Raw genomic sequence first — 6000 nt, forward strand, 5'->3', positions numbered from 1 at the left:
CACCTTGGAATCACCAAGACTAGATAATTAATATCAAACCAATTTTTTTTTTCTTTTTTGCCTCAGTTGTTAGAAGATGTCAAGAGAATAGTTAAGCAATGTATTGTGTGTCAAGTGACTGGTAAGCCAAGTGACACTCCCAGGAAGGTACCCATGTACCAAACGCCTGTCATTAAGGAACCTTTCAGTAGAGTAGTGACTGATTGTGTAGGACCTCTCCCAAAAATTAAGTCTGGGAAGTCCTTTCTTCTTACCATAATTTGTCAAGCCACACGGTATTCTGAAGTGATACCCCTTCTGAACATAAAGGCTAGGGCAATCACCAAGGCCTTAATGTCTTATTTTAGTAAGATGGGTATGCCTCGGGAAGTACAAAGTGACAGAGGCACTAACTTTTTAAGTGGAAGGCTTCAATATAAAGCATGTGATCGCATCAGCATATCACTCCCAAAGTCAGGGGAGTCTTGAGAGGTTCCGCGGAACTTTAGAACACATGGTCAGAGTATTTGTGTTAGAGTTTGAGAAGGATTGGGATGAAGGCATAGCCTTGCTGTTATATGGCACTAAAATAACTATACACGAGAGACTAGGGTTTTCTCCGTTTTACCTGATGTTCGGTAGAACCCCGCGAGAACCCCTTGCATCCTTATACGAGATGATGTTGTCGAAGAATTTAGAGGGAAATACCCCTTACACAAAACTAGTAGGTACTAACTTTGAGAAGTTGAAGATTAGGCAGATAGCAAAATGAAATATTGAAAAGTCACGCAACACTTACAAAGGTTAATATGATAGGAAGGCAATTAGAAGGGAGCTAAATATTGGGGATTATGTCTTATTATCTCAGAAAACTTCATTGCACCCGAAGTATAAAGTACTGTTCAAAGTGCAGGAGAGAAAGGGTAGAAATGCATACATACATATACCAAAGGCTTTCCCCCCTTCTAAGGGAGGTAGCCAAAAAAAAAAAAAAAAAAAAAAGCATAGAAACCACTCCCACCCATTCCATCCTCTACATACTCCACTCCCCTCCACCCTCTTCCCTCCCTCTTATCTTGGCACCTCCTGGATAACGGGTCACCCCTGCATATTGTTCATTGCCCTGGGTCAGAAACAGTGTCGCAAGACACAGCACATCCACAGCAAGGCCGCTTCATTAAATCGGCGACCCCCCTCTCCGTCCCCTCATGCAGAAAAGGAGAAGACGGGGAGAAATCCCTTCGGGCTGTGTCAATTTATTTCTCATACATACTTCCTCACCCCCCATCCCCCACCCACTCCCCCTCATGCATCACAGCATCATCCATACATAACCATTCTCCATTCACCCCTATCTTCTGTCCTCTCCCGTCCTTCCTCAACAGACATTCCCCTATTCCCCAAAACCCCTTTTACCCCATTCATCCATCTCATTCTAGGTCGCCCCCTAATGTTCACTCCTACCTCTGCCTTCCACACCTCTTTTACTAGTCTTTCTTCACTCATTCTTTCCATGTGTCCAAACCATTCCAATACTCTTTCATCAACACTATCTCCCAACTCCCTTTCCACCCCAACTCTTCTCCTCACCTCATCTTTTCTTACTCTATCTAGCCTAGTAACACCTATCATACTTCTCATGCATTTCATCTCAAACACATTCAAACTCCTCTCTTCGTCTCTTATGTCCCATGTTTCTGCCCCATACAGTGCTGTTGGCACAATCACTCCTTCATACAATCTCCTCTTAACATCAATTCCCAAATGTCTATTTCTCATTACACTTTTTAATTCACCAAGGCACTCATTTGCTTCTCTCAATCTACATTCTACCTCCACCCCCACTCCTCCCTTCCCTGCCATATTCGCACCCAAGTATCTAAAACTATCCACTCCCTCCATCCTCTCTCCCTTAATACTCACTTCCTGTCTGCTGTCACTTTCTCCCCTTGTACATCTCATCACCTTACTTTTACCTACATTTATCTTCGACTTCCTTCTTTTGCACACCTTCCCAAACTCTGCCACTAAATTCCTTGATCCCTCCTCTAATCCTGCTACGGGCGCAGTGTCATCAGCAAACAACAACTGGCTCACCTCCCACTTTTCTCCATTTTCTTTAACCATCTCCAATTCCTGACCCACTACCCTTGCATTCACCCCTCGTACCACACCATTCATGTATAAATTGAACAGCCAGCGCGTCATAACACATCCCTGACGAAGTCCCACCTTTACCTCAAGCCATTCACTCTCTCCATTTCTAATCCTAACACAAGCTCTACTACTCTCGTAAAAACTCTTGACTGTTCTTAACAGCTTTCTTCCTATCCCATATATCTTCAATACATCCTACAGTGCCTTCCTGTCTACCCTGTCATAAGCCTTTTCCAAATCCATAAAAGCCCAAAATACATCCTCACCTTTTCCTATAGCTTTCTCACATATCTGTCTTACCACAAAAATCTGATCTACGCAACCCCTACCTGTCCTAGACGCACACTGTTCCTCATCAATTACTCCCTCTTTTCCCCTTCTCTCCCTCGCCCTCTTTTCACTCCTGATAACCTCCCAACTACACTCCCAAACTCACACTCGCCTCCCCCTTTCAACTTAGTTTCACTCAATGCCAACACATCCATCTTTTTTCTCACAAACATATTGCCTATCTCCTCCCCTTTACTCTCATCTGTACCACATCCACGCACATTAAAAGACCCAAACCTTAAGGTACTAGTTGAAAAACTGCTACACCCTCTTATGCCTTATTTTTTTTAGGAATGTCCCCTTTGGGGCTACAGGTAGCAGGATTCCTAATCCTATCCCCGTCCCATTTTTTTTTTTTTTTTTTTTTTTTTTTTTTTTTGTCGCCTCGTACGACTGAAGTGGGAATACTTGGTGGCATAATTCTTTTCCTCCACCACAGGGTTAGGTGAAAAAAGGGTATGAATATTCAGAGAAATGGTACAGGACTGTAACAAGGGGTGGGGGGACAGCATAACGGAGGGACAGTCGTAGTATAATAAAAGTGTCATCATTTCTCTATGAACAGACTTCCTCTATTACAGACAAAATTATGTTTGGCTCTGGTCCGTAGGGGTGCCCTATATAGACCCTAAAGTATCAGCTGCATGCTACTTTGCCACAATAACATGCAGCCAATACCCCAGACGGGGTGGGTGGAAATAATTATGTGATTAAAAACCCGATGAGGAGATCAGGTGTGCAACAAGCACACATTAACCATTTAAAAGAGTTCAATGGGATTGTAGAATTAAACACCATATGAGGACGGAGCCTTTATTTGTACGACGTTTCGCTTATTACAGCTTTTTCAAGTACAAGTTGAGATACATATGCTTGAGATTAAATGAGGAGAAAGGAGGGAACGGGGAGAGAAAAGAAGTAGGGGGGGAAGGAAGAGGAGGAGGAGGAGGAGGAGGAGGAGGAGGAGGAGGAGGAGGAGGAGGAGGAGGAGGAGGAGGAGAAGGGGGATTGAACACTAGGAAAGGTTGAGAATGCTGACCCAAACGTCCCAGGGGCAAAATGTTCACAAAGGGTGGTTTAATTTTTTTTTTAATTTTGCTGGCCATGGGTATTAGGGGAATTATGTGGGGTGAGATATTGAACATGCCCCTATTTTGTTCAATAGCGTTCGTTCCTTGAATGATCGCTGCTTGTAAACACTTCCTGCGGATTTTGTCTGGTTCTCGAATCAGCAGCTCTGCATTCTTCCAGTCCATAAGATGGTTTTCCCTGTTTCTATGTGTCACACATGCATTGGTGGTGACATCATACCTGACGTCGTAACGGTGTTCACATATTCGTGTATTCAGGTCGCGTGACGTTTCTCCGATGTAAACTTTATCACCTCCTGAGCACGGAATACGATAAACACTGGCTTTGGTGCCCGGTGTTTGGTTGTTAAATATTCTGGTCTTCGTGTTGCCAACTAGCGACGTTGCCACCAACCTGACACATATTTAAAGAACCACAAATTTAGAAATAGTGTGCCAGACAAGCAGGACGATAAAAGACATCACGGAGACCAGAATATACAGGCTACAAGAATATACAAACAGCTCAAACCCAACCTGGGGTAAAACAGGAGTTCTCGTGCCTTACCTGGGGCTAATCAGGAACGCCCTCTACACGCGGGAAGTGAAATCTACTCACTTCCCGTAAGTTACACACACACACCTCTCACGAACATAGCCACGTCCCACGCACAAACATCTACACTTACTTTTTCTTCGACTAAAATTCGCTTCCTTTCTAACTTTCTCTTATACTACATCTTCTCATTTCAGTTTACCTCCCACTAAAGATTTTTCCGTTTTTCCACCTTTCTCTCCAACTACGTCTCCTACCATTTTCTGAACTTCTGGTGATATAATCTGCTCTTCCTCCCGGCGTTGACGCCGCCGTCCAAGCTCCCAGTCCAGTTCTCCCGAGCCACGACCACCAACAAGCCCCTAATCGCTCGCAAATCGCCCGGTGGCAATAGCCCTCTTTTATACGCTACTGTCTTTTCATTTTCTTACAGACATTCTTCCCCTCCCACAAAAAACGATCCCGCGCAAGCGGGTGGTCTTTCCTAGGAATCCAGAATCCAGTACTTGAAAAAGCTGTAATAAGCAAAACGTTGTACAAATAAAGGCTCCGTCCTCATATGGTGTTTAACTCGTCAGTCTTGCCGGCAACTGCTACTTTCATGGGATTGTAGAAGATGAAGCAGTTGGTATCATTGAGACAGGACAAACCGACAGGAACCTTGATTCAGATATTGGGGATCTAAATATATTATATGATTTGGACAGGTCAGACACAAGGGAGGCAAACACGCAGAGATGTTTTCCACATGCCCCACCGTTACTCAAGCAATATCACACAACGTTGTCTTAGAAGATGGAACTAATTTATTTTATATTATTTGTTTTTGCTTTATCATTTGTCTGATTTTCATTTATTATTAGTTATATGTCAATTTATTATTATTTAATATTTACCTGTTTGTTTATTATTTAACTATACCTATGCATTTATTTATGTATTTTATTTGTTATTTACATTATTATAGTTTTCATTTATTATTTTATTATTATTATGATTTTTTTCTCATCCGACCTAGATATGGACCAAAAGGTCTCCTGTCGGCATGCTCCGCCTTTGTAATCCTTTGTAAGCCAGTGAGGCAGACGCCTTACAGATTGTTGCTTCAGAAGAAGAGGATCATGGAGAAGGAAGTGAAATAGCTTATGGATCAAGGGTTAACGGAACCTAGTGCTACTCCTTGGGGTTCACCAGCTGTGCTGGTACCTAAGCCTAGAGGTGAGTGGAGACTATGTGTTGATTACAGGAGAGTGAACGTAGTCACGAAGGCAGACCTTTACTCTCTCCCCAGAATAGACGACCTCATCAAGGAAGTTGTTTCTGCAAAGTTTCTGGCAAATTAGACTTAATGAAGGGATATCATAGATCCCTCTTACAAGCAGAGGTACTGAGATGTCTGCCCATGTTACCTCACATGGGCACTTTCAATACAAAGTGACCCCATTTGGAATGAAAAATAATGGAGCATCCTTTCAGCGCCTTGTAAATTGGCTAGTTGAGGGACTGCCAGGTGTTAGAGCATACTCGAATGACATAGTTGTGTTTTCTGATACATGGAGTGATCACATGCAGAGGCTGAAGGGTTTACTTGACAGACTAAAACAAGCCCAGCTTACTGTAAACCTGAAGAAGGGCGCCTTTGGGAGGAGCACCATTGACTTTCTGGGACATCAAGTTGGCCAGAATTGCATCACGCCGTTAGAAGTCAGTGAAGGACATCATGGAATTCCAGGTCCCGAAGACAAAGTGAGGTGTCAGAGGATTCATGGGCATGCTTGGATTCTATTGGAGGTACTGTTCAAATCTTGCAGAGGTAGCTGCTCCTTTAACCTGGATGCTCTCTTATAATCATTTTAGGTAGGATGAAGGAGCTGATGCAGCCATTGAGGAATGTAAAAAGTTTCTCTT

Source organism: Oratosquilla oratoria, chromosome 25 (genome assembly GCF_046742065.1).
Source record: "Oratosquilla oratoria isolate Oo_2021 chromosome 25, ASM4674206v1, whole genome shotgun sequence".
Classification (NCBI taxonomy): domain Eukaryota; kingdom Metazoa; phylum Arthropoda; class Malacostraca; order Stomatopoda; family Squillidae; genus Oratosquilla; species Oratosquilla oratoria.